This window comes from Varroa destructor, unplaced genomic scaffold, assembly GCF_002443255.2.
Source record: "Varroa destructor unplaced genomic scaffold, Vdes_3.0 BEIS01000001.1, whole genome shotgun sequence".
NCBI lineage: Eukaryota > Metazoa > Arthropoda > Arachnida > Mesostigmata > Varroidae > Varroa > Varroa destructor.
Window position 1 is genome coordinate 34,700,690 of NW_019211454.1, and position 14,714 is coordinate 34,715,403.

The 14,714-nt window shown below is 41.1% G+C and overlaps 1 protein-coding gene and 1 long non-coding RNA gene across 15 annotated transcripts in view; both read right to left on the minus strand.

Moving 5' to 3' along the window:
* The window catches only part of LOC111243831 (uncharacterized), a 158,598-nt gene that overhangs the window by 102,746 nt on the left and 41,138 nt on the right, over positions 1-14,714 (minus strand). The gene's annotated exons all lie outside the window — the stretch shown is intronic.
* On the minus strand, positions 1,920-14,346 carry LOC147758556 (uncharacterized). Its single transcript, XR_015319617.1, has 4 exons — positions 12,940-14,346; positions 8,385-8,527; positions 4,314-8,155; positions 1,920-2,826 (listed from the first exon to the last, which is right to left on the minus strand). It is a non-coding gene; the product is annotated as an uncharacterized LOC147758556 (long non-coding RNA).

The window sequence follows — 14,714 nt, forward strand, 5'->3', positions numbered from 1 at the left end:
TATCTATCAACAATTTAGCGAGTATTTCAAGCGTAATATCTAGACACACAGGATGTTCAAACAACAGGAATAGCAATAGTAAGGCATAACGTAAACCACCTTTTGCGACTGGGCATCTTCGCTAACATAACGGCTCTTCTTGTAGCGACAACTGAAATTTACATACATATAGTAGCGAACTTCTTGGTCCGTTTGAGCGGAACGCATGTGTTGATGGCGCCGGTTCGCCCAGTTAGTTTGGCGTACATACTTTTCACATCTTCACAATTTTTTCTTTCTTTGATTCGTTGCAGTTCAATCGTCTCTTAATTTCCTTTTGCATAAGTGGTCAGTTGTAGTCTCACCTACTCATCGTGTACAGCTTATATGACGCACCGTTATATTCTATCGTGTGATAGATCTAGTCACTCTTCGACATGTGACGGTTAGTCCTATTGGCAAGCTTGCAGATGCCAAGGCAGAAAGTGGCATTGTTAGTTGCCCCGGGTGCGACAGAATATAGATCTTGACATACTAGTACAAACATATACTGCAGTACAAAAATAGAGAAATCGTTCCCTTGTAGACCTCGTGGCCACTGGCTTTCGATTCGCTGAGCGTATCCCAATTTCAGACCCTTCAAATCTTTTTGAACTATTTCCTTCTCATTTCGAATATATATTTGTTAGCAATTTTAGGACTTATAGCCCCAGAGCCTACTTCAAGTAACGCTTTGATTCTTTCTAAATGATCGGTCTTCGCGAGCTAATCAAGCTATTACCAAATTTCAACTCGGAACTGATAAATACTAAATTTACTTTTCGTTTAGAGATCCTACCAGCTCTTCCAACGACCGGTACACATGGTTATTTTCCCCCTTTAGAGGTTCTTCTCGAAAAGCGATGGCTTTGATCTGGGCTGATACTAAATTCATGGCATCAGTGAGCGAAATGCTTATAGACATATACGTACACACCTGCGAGCAGTCTGAACTATTGCTGGCACGGTTACAACGATGGGGTTTTTCCGCAATAAAGTTTTCGAGCAACTATAACAAGTTGTGTGGGAACGTGTAAGGGGGCGTAAGTTCGTATAGTTAAGCTTTTGCGAGCATATATGGTACAATTGTTTCTCGTTTTAGCTCTTCGTGTTGAAGAAATTTGAATCAACAATTCTAAATATACAAATCGTCAAAAATCGACAGATGTTTTACTTGGCTAGTTCGTGTACGATACCCACGGCTTTTATTGCGTATCGTTGCTTGTGGTACTACGAGTATCCTCGGTATTATCCTTCTAGCGAAGTTGTCTTCTCACGGTTTCTTCCCGAACTTAATATCTAATAAAACTAATGTCTAAAAAAGATCAAACAAACTATGTATGGAATCTAAATTGTAAACCGAGCACTGGTATTGCCCGTGAACGGCTCCTACACGGCAGCAGCAAGTAACAATTGTAGGAGAACAGCGACGATAATAACAGGCACCGTCACAGTAATACGCATCTTTAGCACCGGTCTTCGCGAATAGTCGAGGAAGTTAGATAGAATAAGTTACAAGAGTCGAAACTGATTTAGCCAGCTAAACATGTAAGAGAACTTTCCGTTGAAACTGTACTGCCAGCAGCACGACTAAGCGTGCCAGTTTAAAATACACATTTCTACCCCTCGATGCTGAAGTAGGATCGCCCGCAGCGTCAATAACTTAAAGCACTTTCCGTTTTTGCTTACATTTAATCTTTCAAGAGCTTTTTTAAGGGGGGCAAATAAAATGCCTATCAATTTTTTTTTCTAAAAACAATACAACTTTATCGTAAAGGGGCTTATTGAATATTGCATAGGAGAATTCATTTAGCTGACTTGTTTGCGTAAAATTGCTTTTCCTTGAAAGACCGAACGAAGTCTGTTCGACCGCAAATATTTAACGGAAAAGTAAACAGAACTACCTAGGCTTATTTAGCCTTTTTTTATTTATTATTTATTTTTTTAGTGTAAAGCAAATAAGTAACATGATTGCCAGTACTACAGTGTGATCGCTACAAATCGAGAATAGGCGAAGCGGTCAGTGAAGCTGCAGGACCAGAATCTGTGATGAAGTGCTTAATAGAATTTGAAGGAATCGGCTTGTCCCAAAGCTACCATTTCTCGAGCTCATGGCTTCAAAGACAGCTGCAGATGTCTATGGCTGGTGAGAAGCTTCTGTTTAGAATTGTTTATAAACCTTTATCAAATCGAGCTCAATGCTGGTTCGAATCCGCTGTGGACAGCAAGGCAATGTAGAATGAATTCAAGGCTCGTCTCTCTGGGCGATTTCGATGAGGAACAGCATTTTATGCGCGAGGTTATTGTGAATGGGTCCAAAGAAGTGATGAAAACCTCTATGTTGACCCAGGACAAGCGGCCTGTGCTGAATCCTGTCCGGTTACCGCTTAAGACGTTGCTAGAACACATCAAAGAATCGTGCCTGTGTGATGGTAAAATCAACGCTTGGCTTGACGTCACTTGCTCAACTTGCACACGTCTAGCAAATGCACCAAAACACAGCTGAAACCTAACCGTTTTCGGAGTCAGCCAGTGCGTGTAGTAGGCCAAGGTTCGGTGTCCCTTTCAGATCGGTGCATTCCCGTGACACGGAATAAGCTGCCCGTGTCGAATGGTGCCCCTTACGGAATTAATATGGCTTGAAATGGCCGACGTCAAAACAATACAATGCGTGAGCTCTCACCGTTAAATTCGACGCTGAAGCAGACGTTTTGGGACACGTACTCGTTAATGCGTCCTGTTTCGAATCAAAAGGAGCACAGCAATGTTACAGGTGGCGCGATCCCAGGCTTAAACCGCGATCATATCCTATAATTTCGTAGAGACAAGTAAACATGGAGGCATTCAAAAAAAACTGCACTGCACATACTACTGAAGCGTTTGCGTGTTGATCTCGAAATATATCTATAAATCCAGAAGGAATAGCTTGATGTGAAAACTGTCGAAGCCCAATGTGTAGAGGCCGAAGGCGTGTATTTCAACGTTTGCTTGCATGCAAGTGTACCTCTACGATTACGTAGAGGATTGGTTGTAGCAAACGCGGAGGTATCAACAATCGAGGAGAAAGATTCTTGTCATATATACAGAACAAACTTTTAAGAAATAATTGGCTTAGAGCCCAGACCGTCCTAGACTGTGTGCTGGAACACGCATATGAGTAACGCGGCCGCGTGTTACAGCATGTGCCAATAAATATATTATATTGTTATGTAAGGACATGCCGTAAATACTACAATATATATATATATATATATATATATATATATATATATATATATATATTCCTCAAAGCTTGGGTTTCGTTTCTGTTTTTTGGAAAGGGAATTTATCGGTAATTGAAGACAAAATTGATTAAAATGTAAGTGAAAACACAGTACGTAAATGGTGCACACGTTTTTGATTGTTGAAGACTACCGAGTAGGTGCCGGGACTCAAACTACAACAGCGCATTGCCACAATCTGGAGGCCTTTCACGAAAGCAAAGGTTGGAGTTTGAGGGTCTTTTGGGCAAAACTGGCAGGGAACGTATTGCAGAATTTTAACCATACGAAAAATACAGAAACTGAGTAAGAAATGGGTCCGTTGTGAATTCACGTTATACCAGTTGGAAAAGCGTGTGGAATATTCCACGTACGATTGGTGGAACTTTAATCAACGAAAAAGCAGCCTGATGCATACAGTTGACGTAGAGAAAACACGATTCAATCTCCACCGCAGGAGGAAGGCCTGGCGAAAGAATAGCGTCAATCTAGAGAGAAATAGAATTCGACAGCAGTCTCGAGTAGACTTGGGCGTAACCAGACGCTACTACATGCAATGGATATCGGGGGCATTTGCTACTATGAGATACTAGCCGAAAATAAAATAATGCATGCAGCCTTTTATCCCGAATTTTTAAAGAGATTGATGAACATTGGCACGTCAGTTGAAACCGTACAGTTTGGTTACTTGATGACAATGTCAGACCCCATCGGCAAGCCTGAATTGGACAAAAAAATGCCCGATGTTGGCTTTAACCCGTTGTTCTCCCGAAGTAGGTACGTGCGATTACGGGACTTTTCATATCGTAAAGAAAAGCACCGATTAGCAAGCATATCCCACCACCTATCCACTAGAAACGCCATAGATAGAGCAATTACATACGAAAACGCAAGTGCCCGTATATATGTATATACAGCCACGGCCCGAAATTTTACGTAAGGCAAAAATACTAGAATATACAATATAAATATATTACAACGTACAGATCGTGTGCAGGTGCACTTGTTGAGCTGCGCCACAATATTTTTACTTACTCTAAACTGCAATCCACGTATTGTTTTCTCTTCCCTGGCTCTCGTCATGAAGATCTGCTCCGCACGATCCTGTACACCATGCTAACAGTTATTTGTAAATCTAATTTCACTGTTTTTATAGATATATGGTGCTCCACCATTTACGATGCAACTAAAATTGCTTCCGCAGACCAGAGAAGAGTGTTGTACAGATCTGCTAATGCGACTGGTGTAATCCTCGATCAGACCTTATTTTTATTCAAAATACTCGAAGTTGTTCGTTTCGTTCTTCAGAACAGATGCGAATCAGTGTGACCAATAACTCCCTAATACAATTATCTTCTTTTTTCTTTATTACATCTTATAGCACAGTTCGATAATCGCAGCGGGTTTATCCGTTGAAAAATAAGTACACGTAGCTCCCGACAAAGGCTGAGAGGTTGACACATATAGAACAAGTAACGAGACATTACCCTTTACCTGTAGGCTAAAATGTAAAACATATATACACATAACAAACCATTAAGAAACTTTCCTCACTCATAGCTAGAAGCTGAGAAAGCGTCATTAGCACCTCTCGGGCGAAAAGAACTTCGCAAATGCGTACTAATTGCTTTCAGTACATCTTTTAAGCCACAGTAACTCTACTTAAAAATAGAACGAATGTTTGCCCCATTTTAGGGGTAGTGGAAGCATTTACGACAGTGACAATGCGTGCACGAGAACGTGTTTGGAAGAAACACTCAGCATGTCTTTTTAGCTTTCTGGTGAAAAAAGCACTTCTCCAGCGTGTGCGTAACGGGCAACAAAAACGTGCCTCTGGCAATTAAATTCATGCTGTTGCATACATAACGGTTCAGCCTGAACCGTTTTTACAATATTGGAGATGTGATTGCTTCTCGTGTATTGTATTAACGGATACGTCTACGCCGTACATGTTTCAAAGTAACACAACGTCAGTGTCGCTTGAACGTTCCCAATCATCTCTATTAAGCAACTCGCACGTTATCAAGAGTAAGGGAGGAGGCCGAAGATACACTGAGAAATATCATGTACAGTAACAATAGCAACATAAACAGTTATCTTGGACGTCAGTTTGCTATACACACAGATTATGTAGTATCCCTGACAAGGCTTGAAGAGTGTTTTCTTCAACCAGAGGCTTATATGAAGTGTGTGGGCGCGGGACGTGTTGCCTAAAGCGCATTATAGTGCCCCATGCTATGAGGCCAATATCCACGGTTCTTATACCGACCAACAACAATGAGTAGAGTACCATTTTCGCGTGTATATACAGGTTAACCGGCGATTCGTTGGGTCGTTCTGGCCTTATAGGTGACAATTAAGGTCTGGCTGTCTCCAAGCGTCGTAAATGGTATATAAATACGCTTGCACGAACATATAGTAGTGTCTGTCCTGCCATACGCAGGCACGACAAGCAGCCAAGCTTCTATATTGGCCATAATAAAGATGTTGCATTAAATAGTGCAGCACCAGCCATTATTCGCACGCATTTGTATAAAGCGATGAATATCTGTTTTTCTGTCGCGTACTTAATAACCGTGGGCCGCTTTCGGTCCATCACTGACCTGCTAAGTAACAGCGTCAACCAAAACAATCTATGAATGTCAGTGACGAGACAAGAAGTTTAGATACGCCACAGAAAACGGAAACGGAAATAATTAGCGCTTTTTACAGCAGTCATTCGAGTATTCGAATACGTCAAAATTAATATCTACCAGAGCTAGTATCACGACTACGTTATTTGACGGTTGTCGCGAAACTAAGCAAGAAAAAAAGGCACGCATTTGTCTATTGATTCTAGCAAAAGGGGTCGTTTTCTTCAGAAGACGTTTTTCGCAGAACCCGGCAAGCAATGCTGGAATTAATGGGAGCTAAGCTGTAATAATCATATACAAAATAAATAACTACGATAATGCTAGACCAGTCGATGACTAGTACTAAAACGGCTTGATTTACTGCGAACGATCACAAAAGACAAAGATGTGTCAAAATATGTCTAGGTATTGGATAACAACGTGACAGTGATTCAGACCCTCACAATATAATATGCTTGATTTGTATAAAAGTAAAGGACGATGATAATATCGAACGTGATTGGACTTCTCTCGTGTGGGTTTCTCAGTAATCCTCAATATGCCGAGGTATTGCTTATTGCTAAGGTTACATAAGAAACAAAAAGAGTCCTAACAGGAGCAGCGAACACTCATACGCAGAGGGATCAACAATTTTTGCAAATAGATTAGACAAGTCGGAGTCCTAACTGCATATATATGTAGATCTTAGTACCTGCTAACTGCTGGAAACGACTAGCAGACTCCCGCAAACGATACTATAATAATTATTATAGCACTCAACCATAACAGTTCACGACTACACGCAGTTCCCTCGATAGGCTGAGATAGGCTTCCCTTGCTACCGACCATGACTCGCGTGTTACAATACACCAAGTACGTATTATCTGCCGACGCCCCAAAAATTGCAATACGACCACCCTCTATTGCACAAATCTAGTACAGCACAATTATGCTTCTCATTAAGTTTTATGTCGTAGGGCATATACACATCCATATGCCCTACCCAAATAGGTGCAGTCACGTGTAGCGGACGCTCAGTGGATCAGGAAATGGGTATCGTAAACAATATCAACGAACAAAAGCGTCGATACCATATGTCACAGGTAGAAATCATTTAACGTAACCATGTAAGTTGCTCTAGTCTTCATACATAGCGTATCGTCCAAAAAGCAGGGTATGGCCTGACGAATATTCTGTGCGTGATTCACACAGATGTCGATTCTCTGTCCTGCGATGCGGGTACATGTCGCAGTGTTACAGCGCATAGTATAAAAGGCCAATGCACAAAACGATGTGTAATCTTAACGTAGTTCACTCACGAGGTGAGTGCTAAAGGCAGGCAGGTTTGATGTTTTCGAGATTTACAATTCCCAGTCGACCCAACCATTCTATGAAAGAAATAGAAAAGTATATGAATGAGACGAAAAAAAATTGCCAACAATAGCTACTTCGATGTGTTATTTCAGCTCCGATATTCTGTTTGCTCCTTAGGAGTATACCAAAAGGCAATCATTCATCAGACCGTTTTGTCAAAGTTGATGACGCTAGCGACTTTCCATGTCGGAACTTCTCCGGGTATATGATGCAATATATTGATAACTGCGAAGTTTTAACCGTGACAATCACACTAGCGAGATATAATGCTTCAACTAAAATAGTTGCGAATACTTACAAACTGTAGATTGTGTAAGTTTACACGTGAAAATGTTCTAGTGCTTGGAATTGCTATTTGATAGTTGTTCTAACATATTCACGTTGAGACGAGGCGTTCGGCCTTTTCTTTTATGTAGCTCCATTGGGCAGATTGCGTCAGGACGAATGGTAAAGCAACCAAGATGTAGCTACATATATCTATATATATGTACGTTGATAGAGCGTTTTTGCTAGATAGTACTAATTGTCCTACTCCTTTATTTGTTCAATTTTAGTTAGATTCATCTTTATGCTCTTAATAAGCTTAGCTAATCTTCTGCCATGCGGCAAACTGCGAAACAGGCCCAAAGCGGCTGCGTCATTGCAAATTTCCAAGGTCACCTATTTCGAATATGGCCTTCATATAATTTAGTTGCTTTCGATATTTTATTTCTTACATAACGAATTGCCTTTTCAACTTCCGACGCCCCCTATTAATTATAACTTGGTTTTTCTGCTTTTTTATAACTCAGCTTTTAGCAGTCTGAATTACAAAGCGTGTCATGGTAACCGCTTGCCGTTAGGGTGCGCGGCATAACGTGTCCCAGCCAAATTTCCCTAGTTGCCACTTACCTGCAACAAAGAAAAAGCAAAAATGGAATTATTAAAGTTTAACTAACCGTTTAGATATTTGCTTATACCTGTTCGTACTCGTCAGATTCGACAAATACACATCCTCAGAACTTGTACCTTCTACGAATAATCTATATTACTAACTATACGAACCAATTAATGAAGTTAAGCGAGAACAATCGACAATAAATACTTGAATCTAGCATCGACAAAACCGTTTTAAACTTACATCGACGATGGGCTCGTGTCGTCGAGCGTCTGCGATTTCCTCACTCTGTTTTTGAACGGTTAGGCCGACAACTCCAGCATACGGCTTCGTTTTGTCTGGCCTCAAGAGAGTGATAGGGAAACGAAGCACAATACAAGAAGATTCTACAGAAAATTCAAACGTTATTGTCAATATAAATTTAGAAGCTGCAACCAAGTTATAAAGGCCCGCAGCCCTTTCTGACTACTCTTCTGTATTTCCCTTCGTTCGGGTTGGTTTACTAGCCCTTTTTCGACGAGTTTCGTGTGCGTGTGTATAGATATGAAGATTTTAAGAAGGAAGAAGCTGGCCAATGCATTTGTAAGCAACAAACATTTCGTGATAAACACTTGACGCAGCGATCTATGCATCAAGATCTTGATGATATTAGCGTATTGTGTTCTTCTAACTCCGTTCCGTGTCAGGTATGAGGACGTGAGTTGTATCTAAGCTCTGTTATTCTTTTCCACAATTCTTTATAATATGACATTATATCTATTTGATTTCGTTTATAGGAGCAGAAGAACACAGATGGATTAACTATATGTACTAAGATGTTAAACAACATGACTGTATAGCGGTTTTTTTTTGTTCACCAAAAACTCCACTCCGAGTAGAAGGTCACATCATTTCTATAATCTGCATTTATATATATAGATGATTTGTCCCAGCGCCACTGCTAATCACGAGAAGTAACATCGCGTTCGCCGCTTGCCAATGTTGGATGGGCCACTTCGTATCCGATCGCACATTCAGTTAACCTCAGATCTTCCAATCTTCAACGATTTCACTTCGTTCCGAAAAAAAAAAAAACTTTAGAGATAATATGAAGGCCAGCATTATCCGAACCTGCGCGTCCTCACAAATGTCATCCTCCCAGGGATTGCAATGGCGATACTCCCAACCATCGCGTACACGTTTAGATAGGCACAGCTCTGTGGCACGCCATCAGGCCAGATCCGAGTTTTAGGGCAGTTTTCGCCAAGTGTTTGGAATGGCGCGCTGTAGATGTAGCAAACACCAAAAGCAGTTCTAGATACAGTGAGGAGAGTTGAATTGCGGGAACCAGCAATAAAATCAGCCGAAGCTAGAGCATTCCGTCGATTAAGTTTAAACTGATCATTCGCTACGCACCGAAGGCAATGCGTCATGCGAGGGTCTAAATTGAACTGCGCGAACAAAACTAGGAGCTTGTTCGTCAGCTGGTTCTAGGCTCTGAGTAGTTTTGCAGCACACCGATAACTTGTTTCGACGCTCTCTCATGCCTTAGAGTGATCACAAAGCTGACGAAATGCCCCAGCTGCACTTTGAGCATTTGACATCTCATCAACCACCGTTCGCGTGACCCGGCGACCGTAACGCCATCTCATCGTCTTGCTTATTGTCGCCACCGAGTTGGCCTCGGTCCCGTTCGTCACTCGCTGCCCTACTCCGCGCCCACAGCGTCCGAATAAACAATTGCAATGATGCAATATATGGCAAGGTCGTAAATGCTCGTAGTTTTTTTCATATGGGACGAAGGATGACGGGACAAGTCGCTAGTCTACTAACCACTCAAGCAAGCCGGCGTGTGGCTCCAGCGCCCTTCCGTACCACCTACCGCACGATCCTCGCCATGGGTGTGATGTTCAAGGTTTAAAGACCCAAGCAGGCTCATCAGTCCCTTATCAGGCCAGCTGCGACATAGTGCTGCTTGTAGCAGGTTTCCGTAGCTCAGATAAGCATTCGCCTCGCTTTTTGTACAACACCATTACCCCTCTAATTACGGCTGTAGTGCATTGCCAGTAAACTGCGCATTCACTATATATATATATATATATATATATATATATATATATATATATATATATATAACGATACAGCAATCTGATCCATCTAGCCGCATAATAACCCGGCCTTCCTGCTTTGTCGCACACCGAGAAGACTGGACTATAAGAAATGTAGAAGTGAGAGGCAACGTTCGACAGCCGTGTTTACGCACTACCCCCGCCATCACATTAAGTGTAGCGCTGTAGGAATAAAAAGGGAAATGAGTCCGTTCTTTATTTTCTCTTCATTTCTATTAATTTTCGTGAAGTTACTAATAAAATCATAATGAAAATGCGAACGAAATGAAACGAAAATTGGATAGACCATAGAGCAAAAACAACGTAGAGAGCTAGCGATATATGCTGGCATTCGGTGCGGGTATGAAATTCTCGTAGCAGTCACGAAATCACTCGAGGAGGTCGGCTTGGGACTGAAGATTAACCATCAAGACCACAACATTTCCTCGCTGCTTATACGAGCTGGCTGTTACTTTTGATGGTTGCGTACGCATGCGTTTCAACTTCCGCGCTGTCGCTTGTTCACTTTCTTCTAGTTGAGTCAACAGCAACATCGTGGAAAAATCACGGAGTGTGCTAAGTGCAACTTCCGACTCGAGCAAAAAGTTCACTTACTACACACGGTACAATGAACCCGTTCTATATTATACAATAACTGATTAAAGTTTACTTTATGGCGTGTTACAGTGTAGTTCCCACGGCTATTTCTAGAGAGGTTTACACCATGTAAACATAACATACCCATAACAGGCCCAGCTCGCAAGCATATACATACCTTACCACCCATATGTGATAGATCAGATGAACTATTTCACGTTCCGTACTCTTTCGAACACTTGCAAACTCTAGCTTCAAGAGTAGAGCACGTCTGTGTCAGTATATACGATTCAGCCTCGTCTGAAGGGGCACGTTGTGGTCTAGGTTCGAACCCGAATAGATGGTATCGGACGTAAGACTCGAAACATATGATAGGCTATGTTGTCTATCTGAGAGTGGTATCCCGTGCCATTGCCTGCACTTCTTCCTTACGCTCACAAACTAATAGACAGTGGGTCCTGCAGGAGAGGTGTGCACTCTAACAGTAGGACGCCAAAGGCTATATTTAAGTGAGAATTAAGCTTTACATGCATGTGCTGATGACACAAGGGCAGGATCGGCGACCATGCTTCATCGACTTGCCTAGCTGTGGCCGCGTGTGACGACGACGCTACTCAGCAAACCATACGTTCTGCAAATAATTGCCCAAAGGCAATTAAATCAATGATTAGGACGTGGTCTGTCTAGTTTAGAATGACGTAAGGTGGTCGTTAGAAGGACCACGAAGCCCGACCAACGGCGTGGATCATGAAAACGGTACTCAAAGTAGGCCCTAAGACACAACGTCCTGTTAAAAAAACCAACGAAAACACACAAACAGGTGTAACTTAGCTGCTTAACTCATCTTAGCAAGGACAAAGCAGGTTTAAGGATTAGAACAAATGTTTCATAAGCTTTCCTCGGTAATACGACATAGGAAACATGATATTCATTGAATGTAAATAAAGCTTTACTTTTTCTAGTGGCAATGGCAGTGCACGATTACCCTCCGAGGATTGGCTTGGCCAAACTGAAAAGGCATTGAATGCATTCTAGTCTATAATTCGGAGTACGGTTTCAGATCACAGATCGTTGCAATCCGCAGAACCTCAGTTGTACCCTTCATCATACATCGCTGATTTTCATGATGGAATCAAGTTTTTATTGTGGGACAGCAATGCAGATTTGATGATTCCTACTTAGCATCGATACTCTTATTAGAATAAGCATTTGGTATTTATTTATTAAATTGATCTTGCATTAATATCATCATACAGCCGCTGAACGCGTCACACAGTGTTCTGATTGGGCTGACACGGGGATTTAGAAAATCTTTCCATCTAGAAGTTATGCCTAACAGTTGGTTCGTCCCAACATGTCGATACTATACGCTCACTACATATATTATACAATAAATTAGAAAAATCCAAACTATTAATACGTGGTTTCTGTAAGAGTTGACAGTAATGTTGGAAGACTAGATACGATACGGGGCGCAAAATCGCTTTCTTCGCGAAGAAATACTAAAGTCGATGTCTTACCTATACGGACATGGCTCATGTTAGAACAAAACAGTTGTTTTTATGTGTAGAGGTAAAAGCTTATTCTTATACATAGATAAATATGGAGCTTATCAACTGACGACGGTTCTTTTCTAATTACAGCAAGAGATGCAATATCACACGTTTCTACATATTGTATAGAATTCTATATAGGTCAACTGCTTGATTACTCTTCGCGACATTGTAGGCCATCACAACCAGAACAAAGTCAATTGATATGTCGACCTCACATCATCAGATAGCAAGCGAATTACCCCACGCATCGGCCAGATGACGTAAACCTGAACCGAATTAATATTAGTGATATTCAAAGTCCCTCCGATTTGCTAAGGTTTAGTGGGGTAACTTCACCAGCCTGTGGGCAATCTGTAGCTACGGGAAACACTGTTAACATACTTGGAAAGCTAAACGGACCGGCCGACAATACACCTAGACTATCCTAAGGACACTGGCTTTACTCTCCAGATCGCCGCTCGGAAATTTGGCGAAACTGATGCTGTATGCAACCCCACTCCGAATAAAATACAGTCTGTCTTTTTAAAGGGAAGCGCTTCTTTTTCCGCTGCTGATTACCTTTCGTTCTCGTTAATAAGATGAAGCCATTTGGTTTCTTGTCTGATAATCTTCTGTTCATAAGTGGGGGTAGCGCTCATCTGTCTAACGCTCAGAACAGCCTACATTATTTGCTAGCACTGCACAGGCTGCTTGACTCAAAACACAGTATTTTCTAAATAAGGCAGTTCTAGTACCAAACAGACATACAGGTTTGACGGCATACGATGGAACTCTTCTGCCCTTGCACGCATGCACGCACGCACACACACGTACTAGGCGTGCGTCTTCGGTAAGTAAGTACGCGTATAATAGACATAGAGTGTGATGACTTGAAATCTCACAGACACATAGAGCATTCCGAGAACTCGAATGTAGAGATCCGTGTCAAAGTGCTCTATCCTAAAGGCAGCCCTCAAATGCGGGTGAAAACGATGTTAACGAGCTAGTTGTCTACAAACATTTACAACTTTTGTTCGATAAATAAATAAAATTCTCAAATCATAGTTAATCAGTTACCTCATTCTCAAGATGAGCTATTTGAGACGATACAGCCGGCTATTGGATTGCATCCCAACTGACATTTTGTCTCTATATGTATGCCTTTTTACTAAAAACATTATTTAAGCTCTTCGAATATAGGGCTGGTTCGTAAAAATGTTTGTCGGCGATACAGCGTTTATGAAAGAAAACCATCTAAATTTGCAAAATTCAGAGTCACGTTAATACTCGCTTTAGTTAAATATCTGCTGATACCCACTCCTACTGTAATTACATAGAGGTCAAAATTTTTACGGCATAATGGCCACCTTTTAGCGGACATCATTGAACTTCAAAAGTTATGCGCTTCTGCTCGTCATAAAAAAAGCGAAACGAAAAAAATAACACATTTCCTATTTAACATCAACCTACTACTGCCTTCCCGTCTTCATGCAGTCTTAAAATACGGAAGTCGCTATTAGCTACACATTATCAGAAGATCAGAAACTTTTATGAAGATACTTTACTTCTCCTGGTGGCGTCTAAGGATACTAGCGGACGTACTTGACTAGCACGATATCGGAGCGGCCCATTACTTAGCCTGTCGTTTAGTATGCTCATGTTAACATGTATTAGCGCAGCAGTGGAGCACTGATGGCCAGCAAAATGAGACAATGTGTGCATTTGCTTGCTCAGCAACACTCACGCTCGACCACGTTCGGCTTTCAACGAGCTTTCGGGGTGGCAAAACTTGAAAATTTAGAAAAGCCGATCGCAGTATATCTAGAATCGTAAATGCAGGACTTTCTTAAAAAGGCCGAGAAGTTCAGTCTCTGCCTCTTGCAAATCTTCATTCAATCGACATATATATATATATATATATATATACATCTAGCCAGAGTGTTCAATATTCGATGTCTAAAGCGGATGAATACATAATGAAAATAGTCCAATACTATCTATAAAACTGATTTATTGTCAAATAACAAACTATGTTATTATGAACTCAATAAAAAATTTCAAAGAGGTTGCTGTTTTTTAAATTCATATTTCGTGTTATAAGTTGTGTTTATATTTTGCTGAATAGATGCAAACCATACGATTGAATATGAATATATTCAATTGTATTTATCTAAATATATATAACATATCGATATAAAAGGAAATTTTCTAACCATAACAGTCTAGTATAATGATAAAATTCACTGTCAGTCACCCAGTGCTGGCCTCGGAGCGGTCGAGCTGTGTTGATTGCTAGCCAAATATTGATGGCCTTTTCCTTTGTTTGAGCTACGGTTATATACGACATTTCTAAT